The sequence below is a fragment of the Lupinus angustifolius genome, unplaced genomic scaffold (genome assembly GCF_001865875.1).
Source record: "Lupinus angustifolius cultivar Tanjil unplaced genomic scaffold, LupAngTanjil_v1.0 Scaffold_11_53, whole genome shotgun sequence".
Classification (NCBI taxonomy): Eukaryota; Viridiplantae; Streptophyta; class Magnoliopsida; order Fabales; family Fabaceae; genus Lupinus; species Lupinus angustifolius.
In genome coordinates this window covers 1-16,607 of record NW_017718548.1, presented here as the reverse complement: position 1 = coordinate 16,607, position 16,607 = coordinate 1, and the positions used below count along the sequence as shown (strand labels likewise).

Genomic DNA, 16,607 nt, shown 5'->3' with positions numbered 1-16,607 from the left:
TACTGAAAAATAATGGTAAACCTCAAGACTTCTCGAAAGCTATACAGACATTTGATAAAGAAGAGTGGATTAAAACCATGGAAGATGAGATGAACTCGTTACATGAGAACCACACTTATGATCTGGTGGAGTTTCCCAAAGGATGAAAAGCCTTAAAAAACAAATGAGTTTATAGGCTTAAAGTTGAAGAAGGAAGCTTGAGACCAAGGTACAAAGCTTGGATTGTTGTGAAAGGATGTAATCAGAATAAAATAGTTGATTTTGATGAGATATTATCACCAGTGGTGAAGTATTCCTCCATAAGAGTAGCATTGGGTCTAGCAGTTATCCTAGACTTAGAAGTTGAACAACTTGATATCAAAACAGCTTTCTTACATGGAGACATCAAAAAATAAATCTATGCGGAGCAACCAGAAGGTTTTGAAAAACTAGGCAAGGAACACTATGTGTTTCATCTGAATAAGAGTTTATATAGTCTGTAGCAAACCCCGAGACAATGGTACAAGAAATTTGAATCCTTCATGACCAAATACAATTTCAAGAAGATAACTGATGATCATTGTGTATTCATCAAAAGGTATGGAGATGAAAACTTTATTATTCTCCTCTTATATGTTGATGATATGTTAATCATTGAGCGTGACAAGATCAAGATTACTAGTTTGAAGAATGCTTTAAGTAAGTCTTTTGATATGAAAGACTTGGGTCCTGCAAAGCAGATCCTTGGAATAAGGATAATTAGAGATCGTTCCAAGAAGTTGTTATGACTATCACATAAGAAGTACATTGAGAAAATTTTCAAGAGATTCAACATGGATAAGGCAAATCCTGTTAGTGTTCCACTTGTTGGACATTTTAAGTTAACAACAATGCAATGTCCAACTAGTGATGAAGAAATGAAAGAAATAAGCAAAATGTCTTATTCCTTTGTGGTAGGAAGCCTAATGTATGCCATGATTTGTACAAGACCATATATTGCTCATGCAGTTGGAGTTGTGAGTCGGTTCTTGTCCATTCCCGGCAAAGAGCATTGGAATGCAGTAAAGTGGATATTGAGAAATTTGAGGGGAAGTACCAAAATATGTTTATGTTTTGGTAATGAAGATCCTATATTAGTAGGATATGCAGATGCTGACATGGCTGGAGATATAGATTCCAGAAAATCTACATCAGGTTATCTTACTACCTTTGTAGGGGGAGTTGTATCTTCAAAATCCAAGTTACAAAGATGTGTTGCATTATCAACAACTGAAGCATAATATATTGTAGCATGTGAAGCTGGAAAGGAGATAAAATATATGAACAAAATCTTGCATGAGTTAGGTCATGTTCAAAATAGATATATTTTGCACTATGATAACCAAAGTGCAATCCACCTAGCTAAGAATCCTAAGTTTCATTCTCGAACAAAGCATATTGATTATCGTTATCATTGGATACAAAATGCTTTCGAGAATGGTGAGTTACAGCTAGATAAAATTCATATAGATGACAACTGGTCTAACATGTTGACCAAGACAGTGTCACTCAAGAAGCTAACAGACTATTGCAGAGGTGCAAGACTGGTGATACCCATCAATTAATTTAGGATGGGGGAGATTTGTTGGGAATTCTTCCTAATTGATGCAGAAGGAAGATCAATGAATCTTGGTAGATGAACCATTAAGTACATTCAATTATGGTTATTCCAAGGTCTTGGAATTATTCATTGACTTTTGAGAACTATGAAGTCTAACTAGAAAGTTGAAGTAACACTTTTTAAGGTGTCTTAAAAGTATGACAACAATTTAATCCTCCACTATGTCTTTATGATTAAGTTTTCTCATATTCATTATATATAGGGGACTTGTGAGGAAGAGATGCAACAAACAAGTGAAAAAGAACAACAAAGAGAGAAAGTGAAAAAGTTTAATATTCACTTGGTGTGAGACTTGTATTCATAGTGAGATACTAGAGAGAGTTTGTATTTCCATCCTTTTTGGTGAGATTGAGTGTGATCCTCTTAGTAAGAGAAAGTCAAATATTGTAATCCCACTTTTTATAATGTTTATATTTTCTAGACTTGGTCTCATGGTTGTTTCATTCTCACATTGAGGAGGTTTTTCCACGTTAAAATAGTAGCAGTCATTAAAGAAATCTTCTCGATGAATCAAGAAGTATTAAAGAATGCATGAATGAGAAAAAAAATCTGGAAGAATGAAGAAGGAAAAAGAATAATGTTTCTCATTATTTTCTCAATGAATTGTGAAAGGGAGAAAATACAAAAGTTTATATAATGAAAGATAAATCTAAGTAACTGATCTAAACTAAATGATCTAAAACATAAAACATATATATTTTAACAAGATGTGTACACTACTGTGGTTTGTGTTTCTTCTTCACATGGTGCTTAACACATATCCTTTCTCTTCATTGTTTTCAAATACATGGTAAGGGTAAGGTGCACATTACCTCATATTTTTTCATTATTTTTATGAGATATTTTACAAGATAAACCCAATATGTCAGTAAAGTAGATATGTGATACATAAGGACCAAGGTAAATGAGAGAGTAGAGGAATTATGATCTGCATTATGATTGAAGGGAAAATTTAGCATATCTATTTTAATAATATAAAATACACTGACGATGTTTATTTTCTTTTCTAAGAGGGGGAGGGGAAGGAAATGATTTATTTACAGTCCTTTTCACTGTCTCTCATGGTACAACAAGTTGAAATTAAAATCTTCTACTACCTTTATTTTGTATATTCAAATTCCATATCCTCTGACAAATTATTTCTTCTCTCAACTCCAGCAAGTATGGATAAAAATTATCTTCTATATAGTCACAGAGATCCGACAAATCTTACTAAAACAATTACTGATATTCTCCTGTACTATGATTTTCTTACTTCATAACATTAAGTATGCACTGCTTCAGCTATGTAAATTATAGTTATTTTTACTGTTATACGGCACAGTAGAATCCAGAAAGTATCAAGAAATCTCAAATGTAAAAAAAAAAGAGTTCAAGAATAAATGCATTCTAGATTATAACATAAGTACCCAATTATCATTAAAAGGAATAACACATGTTATTTGAAGTGCGATCATAGCACTATAGCAGTTGCTTTATAACTTCTACGCCCAATTATCATGATTCATTTTCTGATTAGAAGTTAAAAATTTTGTAATTTATGACTGAACTACAATTGTTTTTGGGTATGTTAGGTAAGTTAACTGGGTATGACTTGTGAGCCCAGAGCGAAGAACCTTCTATACATTTATGTGGTTCCATTTGATTAAGAGGACATCTCACTGCTATCCTAAGTCAAAATATAAGCTGTTTGGTTCAAACTTCCAATTTTTAGATAACTAATATTAAGCAGAATGGAGATGGCCTGTGTTCCTATTTAGTATTTCAATATAATTAAAAAGGGACATTTTATTAAAAAGAAGTATTAGAAAAAAAAAAAGGAGGGATCCACTTACTCTAACACCCATTAAGAAAATTCCTAATTCTCCCTTTGGCGCTTCGACTCTTACGTACAGTTCTTGTTTTGCCAATTCAAAAGTGGGAGATGTTTTTTTACTAATGAATCTATATTCAAAATCATTCCATTCTGGCTCTTTTTCTCTATCAAAGTAGCAAGTTTCTAAATTCTCATATAGACCGCTTGGAATTCCTTCCAAAGCATGTTGAATATTTTTTATGGATTCGATCATTTCATCAATTCTAACTAAATAGCGAGCTAATGAATCTCCCTCTTTTTGCCAATGAACTTCTCAATCAAATTCCCTATAACACTCATAATTATCAACTTTACGCAAATTTCATTGTATTCCGGAAGCCTGAAGCATCGGTCTCGATAAACCCCAATTTATTACTTCCTCTCCACAAACAATGCCTACTCCCTAAACTCGTTCTAAAAAAAATAGTATTTCGTGTAATAAGTTGTTGATATTCAACGACCCTTGTTAAAAAATAATCACAAAAATCCAAACATTTATCTACCCGCCATGAGGTAGATCAGCCGTTGCCCCTCCGATGTGAAAAAAAATTATGCATCACTCTCATACTTGTTGTAGCTTCAAATAGATCGTATATAAATTCTCTTTCTCTGAAAATATAAAAGAAAGGGGTTTGTGCACCAATATCTGCCATAAAAGGTCCCAACCATAGTAAGTGAGAAGCGATACGACTCAACTCCAACAAAATGACTTGGATATAGCTGGCTCTTTTAGGTACTTGAATATTTCTCAATTGTTTCAGCCCGTTTACGATTATTGCTTCTGTGAACATAGTCGGTAAATAATCCCAACATGTTACATAGGGCAGCTATTGTATAATTGTTCGGTTTTCCGATATTTTTTCCATCCCTCTATGTAAATAACCTAATATTGGTTCACAATCGATAACATCCTCACCATCTAGAGTAACAATAAGTCGAAGAACACCATGCATTTATAGGTGGTGAGAGCCCATATTTATTATCATGAGGTCTTCTTGCACATACTAAAATAAGAGGTAAAAGTTGATTGGTAATATATTCAACCAAACGAGTGATTTTCTCACCTACTACGGATCTCATACTACCCCCCATAAACTGAAAACCCATAATTGTGATTGCCACTAGAATACCGTTTAGTTGACATGTGCATGTTTGAACAACCTCAGTTAATCCTATCTTTCTTTGATAAGAGTCAATACGATCTTTATAAGGTTCCTCTTCCTAATGAAATTCAATGGAGTCCGGAGAGACTGTGTCTTCATCCATAGGATTCCAAGTACTTGAATCAATCAAAAGTTTGATTCTATCCGAACTGCTCCTTTTCAAATGATATCCGCAGTGTTCACAAATATTCATTTTTTATTTAAATTTTTTTTATAATTTAATCCATAACAATTTTCGCATTCAACCCACAAATGCTTCTATTTTTTAGTTTCATCGAGATCACTAAAACTTTCTCTTGTAGTTAAATCACTATCATTTGTATCATTCGTGCTAGTTATTATACTAGAACTCTCGATTTCACTCCAACTTATATTCTTAGCACAAATGTAACTAGAAAAGTATTTGTCTTTGTTTTTGTCACTATCACCTAAAAAGTAACTATCAATACAGATTTGAGAATAAAGATAACTCTCAGTGCAACTATTAATAACATTATTCCAACTAGATTTATTATCATACATGGAATCAATATTAGAGACATTATTCCTTTTACTATCTCTAACTAAAAAAGTAACTAGATTTTTGGTTCACTTATAAAAGAATTCTTATTGTCAATCTCTAAAATTAGATTCTCAATATCAAAATATATGGAAAAACTGTTCCTTTTATTATCTCTAACTAAAAAAGTTTTATCAAATAGGAAATTCTGGATGGTCCTGACACCGATTAAATAATCAACATTACTACAACTAGAATTGTCACTATCATTCCAATTATGAATGTTTTTATCTATATCCATTAAATTTTGGTCCTCACTTACACTAGTATTTTCAATAGGACCAAAACGATTCGTTGATTTACTTAGCCCCCACTCATCCCCATTTAACAACATAGAGTTGACCCACCCTTTTTCCATAAAGTTGTTTTCCTCTATTTCCATGAAAATACAATAGATGAATAGTCATTCAATGAAAAATCGTAAAAATATTTTATCTCATTTCGTTTATTTACTACAAAAAAGTCACCCCATTCGGGGGTAATGTATTTATAGACAAAAATTTATTATTTCATTTAGTCATTATTCATTTGTTTTTTTCCTATATCTTCTATTTTTATCCCTATTGGATTATTTTATGTTCATTTTGAAGATCGATAAAATTCCATTTTTTGTGGCTATAGAAAATAGCATTCTATGTCAACAAAATAATAAGAAAGAAAAAAAGTATGTATCATTAGAACAAGAGAATGGGAGGGGTATAAAAGAGACAAAAATTCTATAAATCTATATACAAGTCATCCACACCCTCTCTTTTTTATTTCATTAATTGAATTTGGTTTGTTGATTAAGGGAAAGTTCCATAAACACACCTGCCCTTTTTGAAATATCATGAACAGCTCCTGTAGGTTGAGCACCTTGTTCAAGGAAATAAGAATGACAGAAATATTTAAATAGATTTTATTCTTTAGTGGATCATAAAAATCTTTTTTTTCCTGAAGATATGTTCCCTCTCTGTGGGATCGAACATCAATTGCAACAATTCGATAAATGGCTCACTGGGATATATATAGATGAATAATACACATCCCCTAGAAATGTATAAGAAGTTTTCTCCTCGTACGGCTTAAGAAAAAAAAGAACTCTTCGTATTTGCGACCTCAGAACTCAAATTAATTAATTCTCAAATAACTCAAAGGAAAATAAAACTCCAAGGTATTTCATTTATTCTCAAAGGAAAATAAAACTCAAAGGAAAATAAAACTCGTTGCCTTACCTTCAGGGCTTATCCGAAAAGAGTAAGTTTTTTAAACTTACTCCTCATCCTAGCCACCAATTCTAGGGAAATCCAATGGTTTGAATTAGTAAGTAGATCTAAATCTTTAGACGTTCATAGAATTGATGTCTAGGATAGGGAGTAAGTTTAAAAATCTTACTCTTGGAGTAAGTGAATCTCTCCTCTTATAAAAGTATGAACTAGCAGTTTTATATTACAGAATTGATTGACTTTAAACATTGGGACATGTTATCTTTGTTTTCTTTTGAGCAAACAGACTTTACTAGAGAGGAAAATCTTGTATCAAACAAGGTAAAAACAAATTGAAATGACAATTATATTATTGTGTTTACACTTATAAAAAATGGTACTTTTATTTTCACTAATAGAGAGGATTCCAACTCTCTTTTGGGACACATGTGATGTATACTTTGTTGTAAACTACTCCCTCTCTTCTACATTGTTTTATTCTTTAACATCTCTATTTTTATATCTTTTTTGAAACTAAAGACATACTTATATCTTTTAATAATCTCTTAAATTATATGATTACCTTAAACATAAGTAGAAAAAGAAGGAAGACATTATAATGAGGCCTGAAGAATCGTGATTTTAAATTGAGGAAACATAATTGTGAAAGCTACAAAAATTGAGGAAACATAGCCATAAAAGCAACAAATGTAAGAAATGTCTCTTGTGATATGAAGGAATATATTATTTCCTTGTTTGAATGACATAACTCTTGAATGAAGAGTTATCAATGAAATAATAACACTCTTGGGAAAGAGTTAATATATAGTGTTTGATGGAAGCACTATACTTAATAGAAAAAAGACATTGATCATTGTCCCCAACATAACATTTAAAAGAGGATAGTATCACCATGGATAAGGGTAATCTATAATCATTCTTATGTAAGACTGAGAAGGCAATTAAGAGGGGGTGAATTAGTTGTTTAAAATTGTGACTGATTTTTTTGCACAATTCAAGAGTTAATAACAGCGAAAAATGATATGCAGAAATAATCAAGTAAACATACGGAGATAAAGGAGAAGAAAGTAAATAGACATTTTTATATTGGTTCACCTTCTTGTCCACTGTAGGCTACGTCTAGTACTCTTGTAGCACAAATATTTTTTCACAAGATATTAAGAGTAGTAATTACAATTGTAAGAATGAGATTGCAACTAGGGGTTGAATTAGTTGACTTAAAATTATGGCCATTTTTTCTGCAAAATCAAGAGTTAAAGTGCATCGGAGAATATATGCAGAAATTAACCAAATAAATAATCAAAGAGATAAAGTAGAAGAGAATACACAAGGATTTTTATATTGGTTCACTTTCTTGTACATCGAAAGCTACATCCAGTACTCTTGCAGTACAAGAGATTTTTCTAGTAAAGATTATGAGTTGCAATTACAATATCTTACCCCGAGATCTCTATGTACCTTACGCACTCCCTAATCCTTATTCACTCTTGGAAAACACATTTCAAAGTGATTCTAATCCCCTTTCTTATCACACCCTTGTGAAAGAAAGTATTCTACAATAATAATGAAGAATGTACAACAATGGCGGAATTGCCTTTACAATTTGGAAAGTAATGTAACTTGCAATACTACTATTGTATATTCAAGAGTATATGATAGAAGTACCTAGTTAGACTTAGACTAATTTGTCTTGAAGCTTTTTCTTCTTTGTCTTCATAAGTATTCTTCCTTTTCTTCTTTTTGGTGATGTTGGTGTCTTCACCAAAACCGTACCAAGTTTAGGAGCAAAGATCTTCTTCACAATCTCCCCCTTTTTGATGATGATAAACCAATATCTTCTTTACAATATAGTTTTCTGAGAGCAGCATATTTTGAGATATGTTGAGATGACTTGAGTATGCTCCCCTTATTTTGTATGCTCCCCATATTTTGTATGCTCTCCCTTTCATTTGGAGTTATGTGTCTGAAATGTTTTAAACAGAAAATACACTTCTCCCAACTTTTCTTCCCATTTTGACTTCATCAAAAAGTAGAAAAGCCAAGAGTCCAACACAATATATATATAGCATACATATGTATAAGATATAAAATAAACATTGCAATACATATCATAAAACATAGATGTTCAAATATTTGTTCACAAATAACAACAACATAAAGCAAATTTTGTCCACAAATATGATATGATTAAACCATAAAATCAGTTCAGAGACATTCATCAAAACAAACAGAAATCCTAGACATAATCTAAGTCTCACGCTCAGAGTTGTCTTCATCAACGTCCATGCTACTCAGCTTAGAAGAGAGACGATGAAGTTCAAATTGGATTTGTTGATTCTGAGAATCAAAGGCATTCATTCGGTTAGTCCATGACAGCAGATGAGGAAGATTGAGCAAGTAACTTATAAAGTTGAGGTTCAGGAGGGTTAGGATTGGTAGGTTCTTCTTGATCAGAAAGTGCATTGGGTCTATCAGATCGACGCTTATAGGTGGGCGATCAATAGGATCTATGGAGAAACCCATTTTGTGGACAACTTCCACATCAATCTTGCTTTCGTGAAGATTTAGAGCAACATTGATTTCACCATTTGTAGAAACACTGAAATGTTCAAGAATATTGGTTATGAAAATTTCATAGGGCAAGGGGCTTTGATTTCCTCGAACATTCCATATTTTCCTCATTATCATCTCAGTCCAATTGATTTTGATGTTAAATTTCATAACATACATCAACTGAAGTTATATGTCACTTATTTGAGAATGGTTTGAAAATTTTGGTAAGATGACATAGCTCAAAAAATAATGAAGCAAACGGTCTTCAAGTTTGAGATGTCCAGCAGATAGGATATCTCTATTTTTAACAGTCTCACCAAATCCTTGTTGCTTATGCATTTCTATTTCCTCTTTAGAAATTCTACACATAAAGTGGTAGAAATCCTTTCGATCATAATTATCCCATTCACATACAAGACTGAAACCTGTTATGCTTCCTTGATAGGGTATATTACAGAACAATGAACTAAAAGTTTTCAAATCCAAAACAATGTCTTTTTCTTTCACATGGGAAGTAAGATGATATTTCCGAAAGTTCATATTGCAGTAAAATACTCGAACAAGTTCAGGAAAATGACATTAGTTTCACAGCAAAAGTCAAAAAGATTTTGTTGCCGTAAAAGATAATGAAAAATAAAGTTTTCAAATTCAAAATTCCCTACATAATTGTATTTTGGAGTAAAAATAACTTGACCATGAAAGTGCTCCTCAAAGACTTTTCGTTGCTCATCATTAGCAAGAAGTCTTGTCAAGTCCCTAGGTTTAGACTCCAAAGATGAAGTTCCTTGGTTCCTTTGAGTCACATTTGTGCGTTGCTTCTATGATCTAGAAGAGGAAGTCGTGGATTAAGGTTTTTGAGTTTTTAGATTTTTGGGTTTTAGAGATTTGGGTTTTTTTTTATTTAAGCCATTAAACACGAAACTGATGGTATAGAAGTGTTTAGAGTTGACAATGTGATATGAATGGACACAAAAATCACCCGAAACGGATCAAAAATGAAGGTTTGAGAGCTTGAGAGGGTTGAGCACGAGAGAACACGAGTTGAGGAAGAAGATGAGTTTGAAAAAATGCCTAAAAAATACATATATAACTGCATAGAGTAATGGTTACTCAAATTAAAAAAATTAAACAAATAGTAGCTTTGAGTAATCGATTACACACTTTGAGTAATCGATTACACACTTTGAGTAATCGGTTACTGAAATATGTTGTTCAACTCTGTAATCGATTACTGACCCTAGAAAAACTTATTTGCAGGCAAAATTCTGCTATAAAAATGATTTTAACCCAAATTTTGAAATTTTTAAACATAAATAAACATTTTTAAGTACAAGTAGGCGTGAGATAAACATAATGAAGCATGCATATAATCATATAATCATATTAAGATAGGTAAGATTCATCAAGAATGCCTGATTCACGCCTAATTTTATAAAAGGTTCTTTAGTCAAGGGTTTAGTGAAAATATCTGTTAGTTGGTTATGAGTATCAACAAATTCTACAGACACATCTTCCTTTTGAAAATGGTCCCTAAGGAAGTGATACCTTATATCTATGTGTTTGATTCTAGAATGCATAACTGGATTCTTTGTGAGGTTTATAGCACTAGTATTGTCATATTTTAGAGGAGTGCAACCTAAGTCTAAGCCATAATCTCGTAATTGTTGTTTAAGCAACAACAATTGGGCACAACAACTACCTACTGCTATATATTCAGCTTCAACAGTGCTTAGGACAACACATGTTTGTTTATTGCAAGACCAAGAGACTAAAGCATTTCCTAAAATATGACAAGTACCACTTGTACTTCTCCTCTCAATTTTGCATCCAGAAAAATCTGAATCTGAATAACCAACCAAATCAGATATACTTCCTTTTGGATACCACATCCCAGTGTTAGTTGTGCCTTTAAGATATTTCATGATTCTCTGAACAACAACTAAGTATGATTCTTTTGGTTTAGATTGATAGCGAGCACACATACATACATTAAACATGATAACAGGTCTACTGGTAGTTAAATATAAAAGAGATCCAATCATACCTCGATACTTTGATATTTCAATGCATTTTCCAACTTCGTCTGTATCGATGCACGTACAAGATCCCATATGAGTAGCTATTGGCTTGCAGTCATCCATATCGAATCTTTTCAGCAAATATTTGCAATACTTGGATTGACTTACAAAAATGTCATTGTCAAGTTGTTTGATTTGTAATCCAAGGAGTAATTCAACTTTCCCATCATGGACATTTCAAACTCTCCTTGCATCATTTTTCCAAAATCACTGCACAAAACTTCCTTAGTAGAACCAAAAATAATATCATCTACATAAATTTGAACAAGAATAGTAAGATGATTTATTTTCTTTATAAATAGTGTAGTGTCGACCTCCCTTTTGGTGAATCCTTTTTCAAGTAGAAAATTGGTTAGACAATCATACCATGCGCTAGATAAAATAAATATAATAACAATGTTACCTATATGAAGGATTTTTCTCTTGATGTTCTCTGCAAAGGTAACAAGGCCTTTATTACTTGAATAAATGATAATTTTGAAACTCCACGTGCTATGTGATTTGAACAGTTGTTGTCATGATAATACATTTATGCATATGGCTTTCAATCACTCATGCAAAATAAATTAAAAGGATTTTCTAGGTACCTAATGTGATTTGGGTCCTACGGGGTTAACACCTTTTTCTATCCATTTGTATTGGCCAGATGACACACCATATTTTCTAATATGACAAGTGTTAGATGTGTGACCAATTTTATCACAGTAAGAACAAGTGGGTAGATGCTTATGTGTTCAAGATTTTAGATTAAAAAGAGGATTAGTATGGACATTTTCTTTATAAAACTTTATAGTGCTTCTCACGGTTATTTTTCCTAAGACATTCTCATTTTTAGCCACACGACTATTTGCATAGCCAAGACCTCTACGATCTATTGAATGTCTTTGGACTTTTATGATCTTGTCTAAATTGTGACTGCTCTTGTTGAGTTTATTAAGTTCAAGGCTTAATGTTGAAACTTTAGTTTCAAGAGCAACACATTTTTGCCATAAGGAAGAAGTGGGTTTTTCAATATCTTTCTTTACAACTTTGTTATGACTTTCCAAAATAAAAATTTCATTTTTCTGTTTTAGGAAAAGTTTGGAAAGCTTAACATATTCTTGATGTAAATCATTGAAAGCATTTTGTATTTTATCATATGAAAAAATATCATTTCGTTCAGAGTTACTAACTTCAAATTTATTATTTGAATTGTGTGAACCCATCAAAGAAATATGTGACTGCTCCTTAATTCTGAGTTCTACATTTGAACCATCATCTTTATCTTCTAATATAACATTTGTTCTTCTAGGCTTCTTGTCCTTCTTTATTTTGAAAGTATGATGCTTTTGTAGGGTTGGATAACCACATTCAAGATGATATGGTTTTCTGCATATAGAGCATGTAGATTTTTGATTTGATGTTGTTGCTTCATTATTTGTTGTAGATCTTTGTACTTCTTTGACTCCATGTATCCTTTCTAAAGTGTCCCAAATTTCTTTCGATGTTTTGCAACTTGACACTCTAAGGAATTCTTTTTCTTCTAGAGATGACACAAGAATGTTTTTGGCTTTAAGATCGTATTGCACTTTCTTTTTATCTTCATCATTCCATGAAGATATGAGCTTTACTTCCCTTACAATGTTGACTACGGTGCAGGGTTCATATGGTTCTTCTTCAATTTCATTCCATATGTCCAAGACTTGAGATTCTATGAAGATTCTCATTCTGATTTTCCAAAAGTCATAGCACTCTCCAACAAAGCTTGGAGGGCGGTTAATGTTGGAACCTTCTCGTAGGAATGATCTTGAGGTTATCTTTAATATAGGATTAGATTTGAGAATATCTTACTTAAAAATAGATCTGGTGCCAATTGTAAGAATGAGATTGCAACTAAGAGGGAATGGTGAATTAGTTGACTTAAAATTATGGCCACTTTTTCTTCAAAATCAAGAGTTAAAGTGCAGCAGAAATATATATGCAGAAATTAACCAAATAAATAATCAAAGAGATATGGGAGAAGAGAATACACAAATATTTTTATACTAGTTCACCTTCTTGTCCACCGAAGGCTACGTCTAGTACTCTTGCAGCACAAGAGATTTTTCCACTAAAGATTATGAGTTACAATTACAATATCTTACCCCGAGATCTCTATGTACCTTACACACTCCCTAATCCTTATTCACTCTTGGAAAAACACATTTCCAAGTGATTCTAATCCCCTTTCTTATCACACCCCCGTGAAAGAAAGTATTCTGCCGAAAATATTCTGCAATAATAATGAAGAATGTTCAACAATGGCGGAATTGCCTTTACAATTTGGAAAGTAATGTCACTTGCAATCCAATCAACTCTTTTGTATACTTAGTAATAATGATCTTTATAAGTTGGTAAACTTGAAACACTTTACTTTAAGCAACTTCAGAAAAATCAACTATGAAAGTTTAAGAACTAGTTGCCAAAAGTGCAGAAAATAATTTTAGAATGTGCGTAAGAGCTTTTGAAATTTGTATGAGAGTTGTGTGTGATTGTATGTGAGATTCAATGCCTTTAAATAGATTTTCCATTCACCCATTGTGCCTCTACGAAAGGTAGGAATAGATTGGAGTGAAGACATTTCGTTTGGGATGAAAACCTTTCATTTTGAAATCTGAAATCTGATAAAACAACACTCAGTAATCGATTACAACCAGTGGGTAATTGACTACCCAAACGTTCTGTCCACTGGGCATTTAATTATGATTTAGAGTAATCGATTACAAAATGTGGGTAATCGGTTACTCAACTTTATTAAAAATTGATAATACGTTACTCAAAGACAGTAATGGATTACTCGGATCAGTTTTAAGTTGGATAACTGTTTTCTCATACACGTAACTTGTTACTTAGATGAAATAACCCGTTACGCACTATTTTTTGAAAATTGTTTTAAGTATTTTGGAATGTTTCAATTTTCTTTTAAAAATAATTTGAGCATTACTACTATTTTATATTCAAGAGTATAGGATAGAAGTACATATTTACACTTAAACTTATTTGTCTTGAAGCTTTGTCTTCTTTGTCTTCATAAGTAATCTTGTTTTTCTTATTTTTGGTGATGTTGGTGTCTTCATCAAAACTATGCCAAGGTCAGGAGCAAAGATCTTCTTCATAACAATTTCTCACCTCGAGATTCTCTTGTACCTTACTCACTCTCTAACACCTATATCACTCTTTGAAAAACACCTTTCCAGGTGACTCTATCCCCTTTCTTATCACACCCTTGTGAAAGAAAGTAATTCAATACTTTGAATGAAGAAAACGTTTAACAATGGAAATACATTGCCTTTACAAGATTTTGAAGTTATAAACTCTTGCAATCCAATAACTGAATGTTTACTTTAGTACTAATGCTCAGAAGGTTTGAATAACTTGCAATAACACTTAAGGCAACTTTTCAAAACAAGTACTGAAACTTATGAACAAGTATTTCAGAAAATTGTAGATTTGAATCAATGAATTATATCTGAGTTGTGTATTGATTGTGTATGTATGAAATGAGTTTCAAAACCTTTATATAGAATTTCCAATCAACCAGAATACTTCTATGAAAAGGTAGGATTTATTTGGGTTGAAAGCAATGCGGTTTGAATCTGAAAACTGGTGTAACAACTCTCAGTAATCGATGTAATCGATTACCCAACAAGTCTGTCCAACTGCGTAATTTATTTTCACATGTTGTAATTGATTACTCAATAGGTGTAATCAATTACCCAACTGTTCCGTCCAACTGGTTAATTATTTATCATGTTGTGTAATCGGTTACCCACATGATGTAATCGATTACCCTGATCATTTTTTGTTGGATAACTCGTTTCTCACTAATGTAACTTGTTACTTAGTCACAGTAACTTGTTACTTAGATCTAGTAACCTATTACACAGTATTTTGAAAAATTGTTTTCATTTATACTTGTGTTTATAAATTTTCTTTTAAAATACTTTTGAGCATTACTACTAAGTGTATAGTTTAGAGTACAAGGATAGAAGTACCTAAAGACTTAGATTCTATATTCTTGAAGTTTTGTCTTCATTTTCTTCATAAGTATTCTTCATTTTCTTCTTTTATATGATGTTGGTGTCTTCATCAAAATCGTGCCAAGGTCAGGAGCCAGATCTTATTCACAATCTCCCATTTTTTGATGATGACAAATCAATATCTTCTTGACAGTGTAGTTTTCTAATAGTAGCATAATTTGTGATATTCTTGACTTGTCTTGAGTATGTCTTGACTTGTCTTGAGTATGCTCCCCCTATTTTGTATGATCCCCTTTGATTTGGAGTTATGTGCCTGAAATGTTTTAACCAGAAAATACACTATCCCAACTTTTCTCCCCTTTTTGACTTCATCAAAAAGAATAAAAGCCAATAGTCCAACACAATAGATATATATGTATAGCATACAATATGTATAAAAGTGATATCGCATAGCAAAAATTTAAAAGATGTTCGTACAAATTAAACCATAGTCAGAAAAACAACAAACAAACATCAAAATATTCACAATCATGCAACATTACAAACATAATTCCTAGGCAAACAGAGATCTAAGATTCAGGTTTATTGCTATTATCATCAAGGTCCATGCTATTGATCTTATAAGAAAGATGTTGAAGCTCAAATTCGACTTGTTGATTCTGAGCGTCAATAGCATCCATCCAATTAGAGATGAAGCCTTGAAGAGAGAATAACTCATCCATGATCATCTGGTTTATAGGCATAGGAATAGATGAAGAAGACTCAACATGAAACTCATAAGTTTGTTGTTCAGGAGGGTTGGCAGAGGCATTCACATTAGGATCAGCAGGAGCAGCCTGTCTATCTCTTTCATACTTATAGAGTCTATCAATGGGATCTCGATAGAAGCCCATTTTGTGGATCACTTCCACATTAATTTCACAATCGCGTGTTAGGTATCAGTGGTTACAATACACCTAGAAGGGGGGTTGAATAGGTGTAGCGGTTAGAATAGCCGCTTTTCTAAACTCAACACTTAATGCTGAATCACCCATAATTAATCGATTACAGGATGAATATAATCGATTAACAGAACAAACTTAATCGATTAACAGAACAAGAATAATCGACTAACGCAACAGCTTTAATCGATTAAACAGAAACAGTAAGCTATTACAGAAACGATTAATTGCACAACAGTTAACCGATAATGGAACGAATAACAGAGCTTACAAATTTTATATCAGAGTATCATCTAGTATAGCACAAGAACAGAATATATCAATTGATTCCACTATACCAAATAATCGATTAAAAACAGTAAAGAGAGAGAGAGAGAGAGAAAAATCCTGCAACGCGAATTTTTATCCTGGTTCGTTTGCTGTCCACTGCAAACTACATCCAGGCCTCCCGACTGACTTGGGAGATTTCCTTCACTATAATTGAATCAATGTATTTACATGCACATCATCCAATTACAACACTTAGAAAATTACAAGAAAATAAAGAAACCTATTCAATGGTTTGACTCCCTTCCTACCGACAAAGAAAACGTTTCTTTCGGCGTAGCCCCAGCCA

General features: G+C 32.5%; 1 pseudogene; it reads right to left on the bottom strand.

The window, feature by feature from the left end:
• Positions 1-4,406: 4,406 nt before the first annotated feature.
• Positions 4,407-5,845, bottom strand: LOC109337841 (annotated as a pseudogene).
• Positions 5,846-16,607: the final 10,762 nt, after the last annotated feature.